Source organism: Rhea pennata, chromosome 5 (genome assembly GCF_028389875.1).
Source record: "Rhea pennata isolate bPtePen1 chromosome 5, bPtePen1.pri, whole genome shotgun sequence".
Taxonomy (NCBI): Eukaryota; Metazoa; Chordata; class Aves; order Rheiformes; family Rheidae; genus Rhea; species Rhea pennata.
The window spans coordinates 16,029,208-16,046,890 of record NC_084667.1 but is presented as its reverse complement, the minus strand read 5'-3'; the positions used below and the strand labels follow the sequence as shown (position 1 = coordinate 16,046,890).

At 40.3% G+C, this 17,683-nt stretch overlaps 1 pseudogene; it reads right to left on the bottom strand.

Moving 5' to 3' along the window:
• Nucleotides 1–17,683, bottom strand: part of LOC134140712 (cytosolic phospholipase A2 epsilon-like) — a 47,395-nt pseudogene that overhangs the window by 9,102 nt on the left and 20,610 nt on the right.

Genomic DNA, 17,683 nt, shown 5'->3' with positions numbered 1-17,683 from the left:
GGAGACAAACATCAGATGGGGCTGAAATGTTTGACCACAGAAGAAGAGATCTGGGAACCATTTGGCATTACATCCAGTGAAGGGAGTTTCTAATGTCAAACTACTTCCTTACATCTCACAGGCAAAATAGTCTTAACGTGTCTTAACTTCTCCAAAAACCTGAAACTTCCTTTATACAGTTCGTGGGAGTAGGAAGAACAAGGAGGCAAGAGATTGCTTTGGCAAAGGGGGAAAAAAAGTTGCTCTTACTGTTTTTATCACTCTTATACAGGAAAGAGAAAGGTAAATATTAGGAACCCTTTGCAATCCAAAATGGAAGTGTTGTCATGGAGGCTTAATGAGGGTTAGCAGCTGTGAGGATATTTTAGATAAAAGACTATTTTCTAGAGACCTAGATTGCAAAAGGGACTGATAATTTAAATTAGATGTAAGGGTACATAAATTCTGTTGCTGACATAAAGATATATAAATATTTAAAGGCCTCACATCAGTCAGCACACAATTTTATATGAGATCAAATAAATCTGTTCAGCTGAATAAATTCACAGAGAAATTTAAAAACCGTGCAGACCACAACATATTATTAATTCTAATATTTCACCATATGCTTTTTATGCAGATGAGAATGCACTATCCACTTCATTTCAGAAGAAAGTTTTGCTAGAGGGTGGATCATATTATATTACATTACATTTCCCCAGAGCAACAAATCACCTTCCAAGAAGCAGATTCTGGATTCCGGTATTTTCTTCATCAGGCGACCCATGAAGAACTCACTACCAAAATCTTCTGCATGAATGAAGGCTCCATATTTTGGGAATCCTACCTCATAAGGAGTGAATTCCACCCATTCTTTTAAAAAAAAGAAAAAGAAAAAAAGGCACAAGACAGACTATGACTACAGCAACACAGTGGCAAACCAGTTGAATAAAACATAATATTAGCTAGGGTAAGGCAAACTAGTTTCTGAACTAACAAACTTTGCAAACAGATATTTATTCATTGCACATTTCACAGTAATGAGTGTGAAAAGTGAATTATTCCCTTATAACTAAATGTGTGTACCAACTTTTGACTTTTGAAACTTTCTACATAAATATTTAGAAGGTAATTTCATGATAATACCTTCCATCATCCTTCCTTTGATCCAGAATACAGCTGAAAACAGAAAGGCCTTTGAAAATTTAACTCAAAAATCTACCCCTAGGAGCATTAGTCCTTTAGAAGATTTGTGCATTGAATCGATTTATTTGCCTAATCTTAACTAGAACCCTACTGGGATCAGAAAATAAATGCAATTCTGGAGTGTTATTATTACCTCTAAAATCCTGGTTGCTGATTTTGTCCTTCACATTGAGAGAGAGGTAGATGGGCAGGGGATTCTGACCCTGATTTAGCGCCTGCTGCTGATCTGTGAGCTTATGGGAGTTTTCCTGTTTTGAAGAAGGACAGTAGCTGAGGACAGTTAGATGACACAAAGAGCCTCCCACTTCATCTAAGCCTGGAGTCTGACAAGGAAGTGCAAACGGGGCTTCCACAGGGACGTGTCCCACAGGTTTCATACAGAAAAGCGCTGTGACCCCTAACTCTGACTGTCCCTTGCCCCAGCACTTCAGCACATAACTAGTCCTTGTGACTTGAGTAGTATTAAGTTAAATTCTTATGCTGAAGCCTGAGATTTAACAGGTAGGAAGAAAACATTGTTATTCATATTGTTTATTTCAGAAAAAAATGTCAGGAAACATTTGAAAAGCGTTCTTGGCATGAGATACTCTGTTTAGTAAAAGTAGCCCCTGCTCCTAACAGCTCAGGAAATCCTCTTTTCCTCAGCGCTATGGTGGAACCAAGGCTGCGACAGAGTTAACATTCAGCACAGTTTGACCCTAACTGCTTTGTTGTAGAGCATCTTGCAACTTCAGCCCTGGTAGAAAAGGGCAGGAGAGCTTGGGAGGGGGGCTAAGGCTTGGCAGGCACTGACTGCAGCACCTCCTCAAAGGGCAGACCCTGGGGGAGCCGCAGGTGCTCCCACCTTGCCGCTGTGCTGCCCAGGGCACCCTGCTTCCCTCCGGCTGTGCCAGGCCCAGCAGCTGAGCCCTTGTGCCTCTTGGCCAGGCCACCCCTGGGGGGCTCTCCTGTTGTGCAGCACTGAGGTGGGGGGGGATTACAAAAGGGGAGCATTTGTATTGCGGGGGGGAATGCTTTCTCATCAAGCATAAATGGCATGGTTGCATTAAAAAAATTATGAATAATAAAATGCAGCCTTGTGTGTGGTCTGAACACTGTTTGTTGGAAATGGTTACACAGTAAAAAATAAAGTTAGCAATTCAAAGGAGATAGCTTTGTTTTTCACTGCTTTATGACACTGCGCAGCTTCCCCCCCCCCCCTTTATTAAGAAGGGCAGTATTTTCATTTAACTACTTACATATAAAAATAAAATCATTTACAAATCATTCATACTAGAAGTTTTCCATTAATTCCCTTTATTTACACCCTATTTTTAGCAAGTGTGATGTTAAATGCTACATAATACAGCCAATAAACACCAAGAATGATGCTGCTGAGGTACATGCTTTAGGCATTTACTATCTGTCCTCATTGGAATATCCACTAACTATGCAAATCCGAAAAGAAATGTTTGTATTATACCTTATCATGCAACATAGTTTCAATGATGAGTCCCCACAGATCGGTGAAACATATCTGGTGTCCATCCTTCTTCCTCTGGTACAGCTCTTCCAAATAGTACTTTAGACGATTCGGTGCAAAACAAGTAAAAAACTTATTTTTGAGCACGTGCTTTCGGACATCCTTGAGTGTTTCCTCAAGGTCTTTTTGAGACCAGTTAGGATCTTCATACAAATTTGACATGGTCCTTAAAGAAGAAAGAAACACAAGGAAAACTAAGTTTCCAGCTAGAGCTCTGGGAAACCAAGGGGTTATGGAGGTTTGTGTATTATACATTGATTTGAGATTGTAGGATGGGTTTGATATTTGAAGGAAATGAAATACCTAAATGTAACTTAACTACATTTAATTGAAATGAGCAGGGAGTTAGAAAAAGTGATTGAAAGTTTTGTGGTTAACTTAAAAAGGAGAAGGCCAAAAGGGAATATGATCTCTGTCTTCAGATATGTAAAAGGAGGTTGCAGAGAAGATCCTTATTCACGTGTCTTATGCATGCAGTAAGGATAGGGAAATAATTGCATTAAACTGCAACAGGGAAGTTAAGTTGTATTTCAGAAGAAATATTTCTAGAAGTGAGAGAAAGCCTGAAAGAGGCTGCCTCGTGAGTCTCGTGGAGTCCTTTTCATTCCTGGAGTGCTTGAAGGACAAGTTAAACTTCTAAGAGAGGGTCAGTAGATCCTGCCATGAGGCAGGAGAATAGACAAGCTGGTTTTTCAAGGTCCATTACAGCCCTTTTCTACTGAAAAAGCAAATATATATACTTTTCACTGAAAGCAGAGAGTACAGACTTCATTAACACTTGGCCTAGGTTCATCAACAGCAATCACTTTTGGATCTGAGCTGAAATTATCTGTTTATAGCAAGCTGTGAAATGAGATGAAGTGTGTTTGGTTTGGAGTGAGGGCTCTGTAACAAACTCACAAAGCCTTTCTCTCTGTGTCAGATACCTCCTGATCTAGAACCATGGCATTTAAGCTGCCTGTAGAGACCTCTTGTGCCCACCACTTGTTCCATCATCAATGCTGCTGTTTACATGAAAAAGCACATTTATTCGTAGTGCCATCCATGTATTTATGATGCCATGCACATATTTAATCGGGATTGAATTGATTCCAAATGCTGGCAAACACCACTTGAAGGAAACAAGAAGAAAAAAATCACAGCAGAAGAATAAAGCCTTTTCTTGATAATACTGTACAAAAAACACTATGAACAATGATGGTTTCTGATTTGGCATTTAATAACCACTATGCTTCAGCTAACAGTTTATCACTGTAAAGATGTTACATCTCTTTTTGTCATTTCTTGGCATCATTTATAGATTATTCCTATGAAAACTTTACTTATCTTGGCCTTACCATGTTGTGCCAGATAAACCAGTGATGTATGAGACACAGTCCAAGACATTCAGTTTCTGGACACTTAGAAGGTGAGCATACATGGCCGTCAGAGCTCTGGTTCCACCACCAGTGGTCATGATTGCCACCACAGGTACCTGTTCAATTCCAAAAGAAAAACATTTAATGAAATTGTGTGGGAATGGAGAGAGATGTGTATGACTAGAAGAGAGACAGCATTACAGCATTGATAAAGCAATGAAGAAGTGTGCCATCAGTTAGCAAGGAGAAGTAAGACCTGACCTAAACATGGAACACTTAGCAGGAATAAGAAATACTTTTGTTTCTTCTGCTAAGCAGCTCTGTAATTAGGAGGATGAAATCTACCATCTCAGATATCACATTTTCAGTGCGCTATTTATTCTGCAAAACTACTAACACAGATCAGCAAAAAAAAAAAAAAAAAAAAAAATCTTGAGCAAATGATGCCTCCTTCCATCTGAACTACAATAGACCAGGAAGCAGAGGTGCTGTCTCATACTTTCTATACGAATAAGAATGATTGCTCCATTACTGAAGTTTGTTGAATATGATTTCTACTCTTTTACATTTATTTTATGGGTTACATTCACATATACCATGATTAATTGGTCTAAGGGATCACTGACCAATTCAGACCCCATAGGACTAAAAGCTTTTGACTCTACCATCTTCAACAGCTGCTGAAGGGAAACAGGAGCTATATTCACTCCACCTACCATTTATGTATATATAACACTGGGACTGCAAGAGAGCTGTCATTACTTCTTTCTAGGAAGATACAGAACTCCAGGGTTTGGTAGTCTTAGAAGAAGGAGTAATCCATGAAAACATATTGGCTCAGTTAACAGTAAAGACAGACACCACGTGTTCACCTCTCGTGCAAGGAGACTCTAGGGAGACTGTTCTGCACGGAAGTGTTGGTGCCTCTAAATCAGAGGGGAAGGAAACGGCCCGGAGCTTAGTGCTGACATTTAAAAGCAAAGTCTTGTGTGGGAAAGGTCCGTCTGTGCAAAAGAACAGCTGAGATCAGTTCAGGAGGAAAGGATGAAAATTTGGCATCTTTGCTTCTGAGATCAGGCTTCATATTGTAGCCTTGGTGGTATTATTAAAAAAGAAGCCTGATTTTCTTGCCTGCCTTGTGCCCTCTGTTATCACTTCTACTTGTTAAGTTACATGCTCTACCTTCAAATGATGATGCAGTCAGACAGGAAGCATGCTGTGCTCACACAATAGAAGCCTAAATGTCAGCACAAAATGCAAACAAAAGGAAGTCTAGTTTTGAAGTGGAGAAAGAACTGCTGAATCCATGTGTTTGAGCTGGCTGAGATTACTGTTAATCCTAAAAAGAAGCTTTTGCTATAGTCCTGAGAGCACCTAGCCCAGCTCCACATCACTATGCAGTTTGCTTCTCAATGCAAGGCAAGATACTGTAGGAAAATGGTTCAGGTTTTTACTAATACTCCCTGTGAGCACTCATTTCTTCCTCGGAATAGAGGGGGAGAAAAGTCCATAGTTTGCACATCACACTTCCTGATCCCTTGGAAATGGTGAAGATTGAGCACAAACACCACATTTTGACATCCAGTTGGTAAAGTACTGTGGAGAAAGCAAAGAATAATTATGTCTCAGATACCTCATCCTCCCGCAAATCCTCTTCCAACTGGAGGACGTCCTTCAGAGCGGCTGCAACCACCTTCTTCCTCTTACAAATGAAATCTTGCTCCTGGGCACACAAGTCAAACCCCAGGCGCACGTCTAGGTCTTCCTGGCTGGAACACAGGAAAATGTATCACGCATTATATTTATATCCTAATTCAGTAATTAAATTGTTTCCACTTTATAAATAGACATGCCTTTACCCCTACATCTATATAAAGCAACACAGGAAAACAAGAGCTGAAATGTTTTTTCTGTTGCTAGAGAGCTACAGCACCTCTTCCTTTGGACTGAGAGTGAGGTGTTTTCTTACTAAAAATGCTTGAAATAGAAAATAGCCACAAGTAACAGAATTATTCTCTTTCAGACGTAAAGTCAGAAGCCTACAAAGGGCAATATTTTTAAGACAGCTTTTGAATGCACCTTCAAAAGTTACAAACTTCTGCCCATACCTGCAATTCATGGACAAAAGCTGTGGGCTTCCATGTTCAAATGTTTCTTTTCTCCCCCTGCGAGTATGGTCATTTATGAATAAGCACTACAGTTGCAGTTTTAGAGCTGCTATGAAAATCTTGCAAGGTAAGGAAGAAATTTTAGGTGGCAGCGATAAACTCTATGTCTATTTCATGACATATATACTGAAAATAAACAGCACATTCAAAAATGTACTTGCTTTTGTAAGGGAGGAGAACGGTACTTCCTACAAAAACGTAACATATTGAATTTTACTAAAGCCTTAGTCATAACTCAGAATTCAATGTGTTTTCTTGAAAATAAGCAATCATTCAATTTAGTTAACTTGACTTTATTTTGAGCTTAATCTTTTTGAAAAGACGTTAAAAATGAACATAGGTACATTTATTATTTCAATTTGTTCACACTCTAGAGTGGCCAGCCTTTCTGGCTTTGATCTGTTAGTTGTTTTGGCCCTACTTAGGAAGCTGAAGTGGTTGCTTGAACTGTCTTTCTCTTTTCCTTTACAAAGTCCAGGCAGTGACTAGAGCAGCTGGTGCTGCCCAGGGGATGGGGACTCTCCGTGCTGGGGAGGAAAGGGCCATCCAGACTGAGACCATTTGACACAGGCTGCTGCTCACCTGGTCTCAATGGCATGTGGCCATCTGCTGCTCACTGGACACCTCATTGCTGTTCTGTAATAATTCTGGCTGCTTTTTTTTTTTTTTTTTTTTTTTTTTTAACAAAGATTTTGATAAACAGTTTGCAGGCCAAGATCTGCATTAGCAGCAACAGTAGTCCAGCAGACAGGTTTATTTCACTAAATTTAGTATACCAAGCCACAAACGCTTTGTAAGTTGCCTTTCTGAATGATGGATCTCTCCTCCCCAGTCCCAGACTATTCGATAGAATTCACAATTGGACTGAAAGCAGTATGTTTATTAACCAAAGTTAATTTCCAGCAAAATTTTAAGTCATCTGATTCTAGAATTAAAAGTACTTTTTTCAGCTACTACTGTGGTATTCTACAGATACCAAATGTTGCCTACCAGAGGAGCTTTCAAGAGCAAAAATGTTAGGAAGAGGTGGCATACAAAGGAAAATATATGTTTATGCTTTTTTTTCAGACAATTCACTTCAAATGCCTTTATTGAAAGTCCATATTTGATAAAAGCTAGTAGAGCTATCGAAGAGTGTCTACAAAACTGCCTTCATGCAAATTTTGGTTACAGCAAAATATGAGGAAAAAAATTGCATGTTCTTTATGAAACCTTTTCTTAAATCATGGTGTAATCCCATTACATAAAATCACAGTCCCTGAAAGTATCTGTGTTGAGTACAATGTCTAAGCTATCGGAAGAACATGGGAGGACTGCCACAGTAAGAGGAGTACGGTTAAATCAAAGGGAGAGAGAGCCTAACTCATTCTTTCTAGCTGTTTAAGTTAGCTAAGTCGTTGGAGCAGTGTAGAGGGATCCCATGATCCCCCTAGTTCTTCCCAGAGAGTACCCCAGCATCAGTACTTTTTTCCTGAGTGCTGCTTTGAAAACCCTCTGAAAGGAACAATCTGAAATGCAGAGCAAAAGCTTGCTCTGTCCTGAGATTTCAAAACCATTTTTGGATTTTTATTTAAGGGATTGGTTTCATAAATTTGATCGTACTAAGTCCATTTTATTTTACAGACTGAAATGAGGGTAAGCAGGCATACAAGACATGGGCAGTAAGAAAGGGATTGGAACTTGACTGACAACTATTGAAATGCAAACAACCAAGGGGAAAAAACACTTAAGAAAGTTAAACAGGATATCTTACCAGTTTTTCACCTTAAAGCGCAAGTCAAATTTTCTATGCTGAAAAAAAAATAGAAAGGCAAAATAAAGTATACTGATATTTTGTTTAACACAGTCCTTCTTTCCCACTCAGAATAAGGCTTCTTTAGGTCATTATTACCTCTACAAAGCTCTAAATCTCAGTAAAATGATTTTGGGAGAAAACAGTTCTCTCAACACTTCATTAGTACCTGGAGGCGTACAACAATTTAGCAAGTTAAAGCTTCAATATTCTCATTGATAACCTGCATTTTCTTTCCATTATAAAACTCAAGTATAGGACAGTTTACGTTCTAGTACTGCTTAGCTAATGCACAAATAATTAAGAGAAAAACCGCAGTGATGCATCTCACTGAAGAGATCTATCACTAATCACCGATCTGGAAAATAAAGTATCTCACAAAGCAACTTTAAGTGTCCAGATTGACACACAGGTGTATCAGGGGTTCAGCGTGCCTTGTTAGGCTCTGTGACCAGGAGGTCCCACTGGGTTTTCCAAAATCTCAGAATGCTGGTTTCTTGCTGCTCTTGAGTAAGCAGGGAGGGAGGGAGCCACCGAGGTGAGGAGAAAGACGAAGAGGCTGTCACATAAGCACAGCTTGGTGTGCAGCCCGGTCCGCAGGCTGTGCTGGTGAGCCAGGCTGCAGCCTCCACCCTTTACACCAGTGGCACCCAGGGACCTCCAGCCTGCCTACGGACAGGGAATGTACCAGGAGCACAAGTGCGCCTTAACATATCTCTTCCTCCTCTGTTCCCCCCATGGATTCCCCTTTTTATTTTGCTCTAAAAAATTTATTACATTGTGCATCTCCCTTCATTTGAGGGAAGCAGGAGAATAACCAGTTTTGTAGCAACAGAATTGGTCTTTGGTTTTTCTCTCTTTGAAACCAGCAACAATTCTAAAAGGTCGTGAAGGATTCCTGGTGGTCAACAGGCTCTTACCTCACCGACTACTTCCTGCTCAGAGGGAAGTGACTTCAGAGGAAGAGACAACCGGACACTTCGGCTCTTTCTTGCTCCACATGACATACAAGCACACTGAAAATGAGCATGGAGTTCTTTTTTAAGACAGAAGTACTCCTCTCTTGCTGCTTACTCACAAATAAAGTCAGTTCATACAACTGTCTGTGCTGTCTACCATGTTCTGGGGTAACGTACAAAGCTGGGAAGCCTCTTCTTTGTGAATGCAACATCCAGTGAGGGTTGTTTGTATTTGGCATAGTGGAAGAAAGTGGGATCCGGGAGAGGGGAACAGGAGTCACAGCCCAGTGAAACTCTCTGGGTTTCTTCAAAGGATCCTCTTACTGTAAATGTTAGCTCTTTCTCTAAAACAATGAGATAAAATGCACACACACACAAAATTAACTGCAGGAAAGAGAGGGGAGGGGGGAAAGCAAAAGGTAGATTTGCACCCTCTTCCTACGTACTTTGAAAGCTGACATTCAACAGTGACACAAGACTCGAGCAGTACAGGTGGTCCTATCTTTAAAATGGGTGGTCCTATCTTTAAAATGGGCTGAACAAAAAGCCAGATGTGGATGTGATGTGAATGGCACTGAGTTTTGGACTTCTGCATTTCTATGGCAGTTGTATCAGAATACAGTAAATGCAGCCAGGTGCCTTGCATTGTAAATCACTTCTCATCCCAGCCAAATAATGAGCAACAGAAGTTCTCAGTCCCCTAAAACAAGATCCGACTCTGCAGTAGTCACTGACCCTTTTTCTATGAAGAAATCAGCTAATCCTGCCAGGGTGTGTTATATGTGCTTCGAGGTTGCCTACCAGATCCAGCCCCTCAGGGGATGTAGGCAGAGGAACTTCAAGATTCTGGATCTTGATCATGGTCAGGCATGAGCCAGCTGCTGAGTGGCTAACACCTGCAAAAAATTAGGTGTTTCTGTGCACATGCAGAAGTCGAGATGTCAGAGATCCTGAGGGAAGTTAAGGCCATGGACTACTGTGCCAAAGGAAGTCAGTTTCTTCAGAGTTTAATAATACCACAGCAAAGTTTTAGAGGATCTCGGCCTTGGATTTAGATAGTGCCAGTAAAGGCACCTGGTACCCTGTTTCTAGGTTGGAACAAGGTTCCCTGTGAAGTCGGAACCCTAGACCTAAACCTGCTCCTGCACAGGTGGTATTTCCTACTGTGAAGTTTTTATAAGTTGCCTTACCAACCCCTTAATATTTGGACAATGCCATTTCAAGGCACTGTTAGAGAAGAAAAAACCACTAATACTCTGTTAAGGAGTTAATAAGCTTACCTGCAGAATGTTTCTTTTTCTTCCTTCTGTCCAACTGAACTTCCAAGCAGGCCAGTTCACGGCACTAACAGACATGACCAAGACAAAAGATTATTCATCTAACCACCTCGTCGTCAGTGCTGGTGGATGTTGGAAGGGTCAGTGTAAGCAGAATGCTTGAATATGGGAGGCTTCTGCCAGAGTCTGTGATGGTGAGAATTACTCCATCCTCACATGAAAAGATGGTGCTATGCTAGGGATGCTGTAGTTTTCTATGGGTACAGACAGAGCAGGAGGAAATGATAGCAGTCTGAAAGCTCTTTTAGGGTCATATTGACCTTCTCAGAGAGAAGTAAAGCCTAAGGAAAATAAAGCGTCATTGAAGAATGAAGACTTACAACATTTCCCTCCTTATCATCACAGTCAGCTAAGGTAAAGAGTGTTGTAGAAAAGAACATAAAAAAAGTAATGCAAATAATCTTTTACCACTATTGCTCCATTTGTGATGATGGCTTCAGGAGGACCCCGCCTAGAAAACAAGAAAAAAAAATACATTTCATAACAAATATAATCCGTATATTGTTTTGAACAAGACAGATTTTTCTCTCTTAAAGATGGATTTTCACTCTTTTCTATTGCTTATAGAAGTACATTCCCTTTTAACTAGATGCCACATAACTACTTTGCAGAAATGATGCAACTGCAATAAAACGTGAAGTAGATGATTGTAACAGTCGTAACATCACAGGTATGTCCCATATTGGGTAACAGCATTCCCCTAAATCATAAACTGCCTAGCGAATCCCCTCCAGAAAAATCAATAGACTTACTACAGCGGGATTCACACATCCCAGAAAGCCAACTCTGAACTATGTAAGTCGCACATCAATTTTAATAAAAAATACAGACTGGGAAATTGTGGGCTCTTTCTCTATACCATGTCATTTTCCCTTCTTATAAGAATTTGCTAATGCATATAATTTTGGAAAAAGAAAGAATATGGCTATTAAGATAATAGGTGGACAGAATGTTTCATTGCACTGATGTACCACTCTGAGCTGCTGCTTCTGTAATATTTGGTTTTACTCACATGCTCTCCAATGCAAATTCTACTTCCAGCTCCCCTCTCCCCTAAAAGTGAGAGCAGAAAAAGAGAGAAAATGAGAGAGAAAAAAAAAGAAAAATTAAAAAAGGAACAGTCTCAATTTGCATGTGTGGAGGTTTACAAAGTGGCCTTCATTTTTGCAAGCAATATCCTTTATGCTTTAATATGTAACAATATTCTCTTTCTTGCTTGCTACTGTCAGCAGTAGAGAACAGAGGCAGCTTTTTCCTCCCAAAGGAAGAGGCAGTATCAACTGAACTAGCAGAACAAAAGGTGTTTACAAATCTTTGTAGTAAACTTATTTGTCACATTTTCTTCCCTACCAGCTTCCATGTGCTAAACACTATATGGTAAGAGTTTAGTATTTAGAATAATACTGTGGAAATAGGCCCTATTTTCCTCTCTTTGTACTGTTTTTCTTTTCGTAATCTCTGTGAGCATTAGGCAGTATCTGTTGTTTTCTGTCAGATTAGGAAAAATACACAGCTTCTCTAAAATTGCATCTATTACTGAGCTCAGGGATTCAGCCACAATCTCTGTCAGAGGAAACAGATAAGAATTTGTTGAGATTGTCAGTTTTTTTCCACCAGTGTTAAATTTGCAAGATTTGAAGGGTTTTTTAAATGCTATTTGGAAGCTGGTCCTGGTGGTAAAACAGAAAAGACAACAGATCTCTCTAGTAAAATGAGACATTCATTTTCTTTTGCCTCTACTTAAACTTCAGATTGAGTCCTTACCTGTGGATTTAGTGGAAATGTCATAAACACTCTTTCCCCAAGGGAAATTTTAGCTAGATCGAAAAGAACAATCGCATACTCATCATCATGAATAACATCATCATCAGAAACAGTCATTTCCAGGATGTTCTGGAAAAGAGATGGAAAATGTACAATTCATTAGAAAGTACCCAGGAAAGATGATTTTCTGCACCTATTCCAAGTTTAACATATGCTTTAAAGAGAGGAAATATAAAAGCACTGATGAGAAACTCACTAGGAAGAGAAAGAAAATGAGTATGATCTCACTTATAAGAAACAGGTCTTGTCAGTTGAGGCTGAGCTGAGATTTCTTTCAGGTCATCATTTCTACTTGCCAGTAACTCTCTCAAATACTGTAATCTTAAATAGAGGTAACTTCATACTAAAAGCTTTCAAGGCCACCTTTCTGCGTTCTTGGGCCTTAAACTTTCAGCGCCTATGTTTGATAGGTATTTGGGTACAGTGTCATTAGCAGTACCAGACAAAATCAAGATCTTCATCATACTAGAATTTAGTAGCTTCCTGGCATTGGGATGCCATTATTTCCATGACCTCTCTGTGGAAAATGTGTAGTTTTCTTTACTGTTTTATTTCATTGTTTCTCTGTATTATCACTCAATTGCTCATCAGCCTTCTGCAAGGATGGCAGGCTCATGTTACTGATATACAAATAAGCAACCTTTAGGAGAGAAGTAGATCCCAGAAAAAGCCAAAATTGTTTCATTCTCGCTTGCTAGTGAAATTTCCAGCAAACTCAGAAGACCTGACATCCTACTTCAGCCTAAACTGAAAGAAGCTGCATACAGATGAGATGAAGAAGAGAGTTCTTGCTTTATTTGCATACCTTGACTTTTCTCTGTATCCGGAAATAGAAAGTTTCATTCCACACTGGATTTCTGCAGTTTTTGATGGCTTTGGTCTGGAATTTTTCATCTGAAGCTGTTGGCAACCAGAGGCTCACGTAGCAATCAGATTGACTTACTACAAAAAATACAGGCACAAAGTATCTGGCAGTGGAACTAGGACACAAGAGACTAGGGCATTGAAATGCTCTATAGTTTGAATATGGATAAGACATGCCCAATTCTTTCTGACCTACATAGGCCAGAGCAGGAAAACAGTATCACACTGCTAGATAAAATTATTATTCATCACAATATTAAATATTATAAGCAGAGTATTTTAATAACTGCATAATGTTACAAAAAAAAAACCAGTAGACAGTGGGCAGACTAATATGGATAGCAAGAAGTTCCACATTACCCCTTATAAATATTATTTCTTCTCTCTGAAAATTTGGCAGGTGGAGACATTTGCCATGTAGAAATCTGTCTACTTTTGGCCACATTATCAGCCATTTTATCCAAAAAAAATGTGAATACTATGGTGTATTTGCTAGACCTTCCCATCCGATCTGCATACCCTAGACTGAGACCTACTGATGATATTACTTGGAGTTCTGGGCTTCTGTGTCAATCATTGAAGCTGAAAGTACAACAGTCCTTCTCCTAAGGTCAGGCACATCACCTATGCTGCTAGTCCCAGAAAGTGAGGAGGAGTAGGAAACTGTCCAATCTGAATACAGAGAAGACAACATTTGGATCCAGAGGAAGAAGCAAGGGAGTGTCATGAGACAAGAACTATATGGGGAATGCTCTGGAGCTGACTTGCAGGGAAGGACTAGGACTGGGAGTTGAGAGAAAACTGCCAGTGACAAAGCAAAGAGTGAGAGCTTCAGATCCTGAGAATAACGGAGTGTAAATAATCTGTAAGACAAGAAGGGGTGACTGGATCATCAAGTTGGACCCTGAAGGGCACCAGCACTGCATAATCCAGCCTAGCAGTAGGAGTAAGCAGAGAAAGATGAGCTTCGGGTGAAATAGGTCAAATAGAAGGAGAGGAAGGTAGTAGACCCATAAAGGAACAAACTGAGGAAACTGAGGAGACTGTATTGGTTTGTGTACCATACAGAAGCAAACTTAATCCTGACATTTCCTAGCTTTAAGTACTTTGCCATGTAATCATGGAAGTCAGGATTTTGTAGATGTATAATACCAACACACAGTACCTATATTTAGAGAAAATAATATTCTAATCTTGCTCATGATTTAGAAAATATTACTTCCTAAATTCTCATTTCTGTGTCTACGACTTAGCTTTATGAGAAACCTTAAGAGAATCAGGGTTTGAGTTTGATTCAGCTAGTAAAAGCCAGACATAGCTGGTTATTAACCATTCACAATGGAGAAAAAAACAGTTATCCCTCCTGCCTAGAGTGTTGCCTCCTTAGGTGGAGTAGGAAGAGAGAGTCCTACTAGCAATATGATTACCTCTTCAGGAGGTCAGTAGGTAGCTGGATCCTTTTCTTGGTGCTTATTGATGCCTGAAAGAAATCTGGAAGCCATTTCCTACTCCATCTCTCTTTGCAGAAAGAAAGGAAGTAGCAAGAAGGATTTAGATCTTGTGGATGGAATGAACCTACATTTACTATTAGACATCAATTCCCATAGATCATGAGCCAAGCAAACAGCAGAGAGATTTTCCAGCCTTGAGCAGGACCCTAGCCCAAGGCTAAAGAAAAGGCTGATCCACCCTGTTGTGTAAAACAGGTCTCAGTGCAGTGAAGAGAAGAAGGGGAGAAGCCTGGTCTCTTATCAGTCAATAGAGCTGCCTACCTCCTGGGGAAGGAGTTGAGCACTTAATTTCTCTAAGTACAGCCCAAGTTCTTGAGCAAGTTCCTCAAAGCAATAAATTGATCCTCCACTGATAAACTGCTGTAAATCACCTATAATCCACTGAAGCTGGCAGAGAAACAGTGTGTGGGAGGAGAGGAAGCATGATCTAACGATTTCAGGTGTTCCCAAAAGACCATGGGCACCTCAACTGCCCTGGCCCCTGGGCAGGCTGTGATGTAGTCAGAATTACAGACAAAAATGTATCAGCTTCAAGGTTAAAGGACAGCTAATCCTGGTATCTTTGCTTAGGATGAACTCCCTTTGGGATATTTTACATAAATATAAGGTGCTACTTGAGATCTAAGGGCCGTATGAGGAGAGCAGGGATATCCTTGGAAGATGATGACTTTTGGGTGGGGAGGCTCTAAGTTAAGGTTTTACAAGGAATTTGAAGGAATTTCTTAATGCTGTCAGGTGCTTTCCTCACCAGTGGTGTATGTTGCCTTTCTGCCTTTGAAATGGATTCCACAGAGCAGCAGATTTTTACACAATCAAAGTGACAGAACAATATATTGACTTTGGTAATTATCAGAGTGATTCTATTTACAATGTGCAGGATAACTATCATTACCAATCTGTATGATACACTGAAATAGCTCCTCTTACTGTACTGTCTGAAGGCCTACTAATCTATGATGCACTCATCCTGACACATGGTATCACTAGTTCTGGTCTTCAGAGTTTCTCAAGAGCATATAGAAACCCTGTACAAAAGCCAAGAGCTGAATATGGCTTCGAGTCATCTAGAGTCTCTCTCCTCTCATTCATGCACTTATTGCTGCCATCTCAAGTGTTCCAAAAACATGAATCTACCGTCCCTGAAATCACCAAAATGGCTGAGAAATGATGTAATTTAAAAACTATTAAACTGATCTGAGATTTTTTTTCCTTTTTGGTTTCTGGCTGTGTAGGGTGCATGAAGAACACATTTCAAGATTTTTGCTTTAACTGCAAAGCTTCCTTTCTCTTCCCTTCTCTGAAAAGTGGGATGCTCTAGTCTTTTTTAAAATTCCAGATTTCAAATATACAGTGTATATAACAAAACTCGTGATAAAACTGAGAAAGCTGACAATGCTGAAAGTTTGAGCTGAGCGTAATGAACAGCCACAGCTTTTATGAATCTCTTTTGTTGCTGTTTTCTCTGGATCTATTTATTTGCTAGAGTATTTTCTGTGACAAAACAATTTCATCAGGCCGCTTTTGCAAATGAGTTTTCCATGAGTTTTGCTTTCATAAATTTTTACTTAAAAAATAGTAATTGATAATTCCTCTTTGATAAAATGAAGTATGAGCAAGATAAATAGACAGTGAGGTGAACTGAAAACTGGCTGAACTGACAAGCTTAAAAGGTTGGTCATCAGAGGCACAACTGGAGGCTGGTCACTAGTGGTATACTAGGGGACCCTACTGGGTTCAATACTGTTCAACATGTTCATTAGTGACCTGGCTGGTGGGAGAGAGTGTACCCTCAGCAAAACTGGAAGGAGGGATTGTTACTCCAGATGGTGGTGCTGCCATTCAGAGGGACCTCCATAGGCTAGAGAGATGGGTGGATAATTCCTGAATCTCAAATTCAGCAAAGGGAAATGCAAAATCTTGTACCTATGGAGGAATAATCCCATGTATCAGTACAAGCTGGGGGCCAACTGGCTGGAAAGCAGCTTTGCGGAAGAGATCCCGAAGGACAGTAAGGCAGCAACATGTCCTTGGGGCAAAGAAGGCCAGCTACATCCTGGGCTGCATTATGCGGAGTGTTGCCAGCCAGGAAGGGGGTTGATCCTTCCCTCTATTCAGCACTGGTGAGCCCACACCTGGGGGACTGGGTCCGGTTCTGGGCTCTCCCGTACAATAAAGACATGAACATATTGGAGTGAGTCCAGCAAAGGGGAACACGGATACCCTGTTGGAGGAGAGGCTGAGAGAGCTGGGAGTGTTCAGCCTGGAGGCTGAATGCATGTAAATACCTGATAAGGGCAGTAAAGAAGATGGAGCCAGATTCTTCTCAGCGGTGCCCAGCAAAAAGACAAGAGGAAACAAACACAAATTGAAATACAGGAAATCCCATTTAAACATAAGAAGAAACTTTTTTACTGTGAGTTGGGTCAGACACTGGAACAGGTTGCCCAGAGAGGTTGTAGAGTCTCCATCCCTGGCAGCATTCAAAACCTGGCTGGACACAACTCTGAGCAAGGTGTGTAGGTGACTCTGCTTGGAGCAGAGGGTTGGAGTAGAGAATCTCCAGAAGTCCCTCCAACATCAGACATTCTGTGAGTCTGTGTGTGAATCTGTGAGAGCAGAGCCAGCTGGCCAAAGATAAATTACATGCAATCATTAGTAACTATTTGGTGCAGATTCTTCAATGAGGTGAGGTGAAGCCACTAGCGTGAGAAACATTGCTTCCCATGAAGAAAGGGAACCATGCCAGATCTGTTTGTACCCTAATTCATCTACAGTGCCTACTGATGGGAAGAAGAATTTATTGTATCCCATAAAATTCCTTCTATTTCCTGTATTTTCCTTGTGTTGTACAGACAGTACCAGCTGTTCCCCATGCTGTGACTCTAACTGAGCTTATATGATTCTGTAGAAGTGGCAGTCCACATTAAGCCAGACTAAGCTATCAGGCAAATGGTGGGACAAATCAAAAATAGTAGGATAGTGGGATGTCTGCTGAAGATGATGATACCCTAATTCCATGGGAACATTTGAAATGACTAACCAGCTTTTTTGCTTCTCCTTATCCCTGCCAAAAAGTATACAGAGAGCGAGCAAAAATCTTTCAGTTTATTCATTGCTACCTCAGAGCTAATTAAAAGTTACAATTGTGTTCCCTTCATGCTCA